This window comes from Peromyscus leucopus, unplaced genomic scaffold (genome assembly GCF_004664715.2).
Source record: "Peromyscus leucopus breed LL Stock unplaced genomic scaffold, UCI_PerLeu_2.1 scaffold_186, whole genome shotgun sequence".
Taxonomy (NCBI): Eukaryota; Metazoa; Chordata; class Mammalia; order Rodentia; family Cricetidae; genus Peromyscus; species Peromyscus leucopus.
Genome location: NW_023505059.1, coordinates 98,211 through 99,015, shown reverse-complemented (window position 1 = coordinate 99,015; position 805 = coordinate 98,211).

Below are 805 nucleotides of genomic sequence, written 5' to 3'. Positions count from 1 at the left end.
CTGTGCTCATCTAAGATACTTATTATAGCAAAGGAAATGACCAACAGGACGGAAATGCAGGCGACGCAATGGGGAACTGCATCCGAGACGTGTAGCAGGTAAACAAGGTGAATAAACCGGAAACTGTGGAAATACAGAATTTAGTGTTAAAAAACTCACATAGTGTGGGGTGTAGAATAGGACTGTAGCCACTTTCAAAAAGAATCTGGTTATTTTAAGGTAACCATTATGTCCCTTTCAGATTTCCCTCCCTGGTCAGTAAGTGCTTCTACATCCTCCCTGCAGAACAAAGCTTCACGGCACTATTCTGGTTTACTGCAAGTTACTGTGCATTTTCTCCGTATATACTCAGCAGCCGCCCACACCTTCCTCCAGGCCTCACTCAATTCATCAATTGATCATTACATAACAACCCTTTCTTGTCTATATACTTCTCTGAAACACTTCATTACTATTACCAACACACACTCTTCTTGTATTGTTACAATTACACACCAAAAGATCAATAAGAATCCAGGCTAATCCTTTGATACTCTTTATGGAACAGAAAAAGAAGATGAGCACCACACAGAAATTGTCAACAAGTTCTTACAAGACAGTAAGTCATAAAAAAGAACATAAGTCAATTGAGTTCTTAAAAAAAAAAAAACCCTCAAATAATTTGTGACAAATTAAAAAGTCATTGTTTTGAGTATAGAAAATATATAATTATCACACTCATAAAATATGCAATTGGTCTATTTTTAATCATATATTTGGTGAGCACATATTAAATTCATGACTATGGTACATAAAATAGAAATGT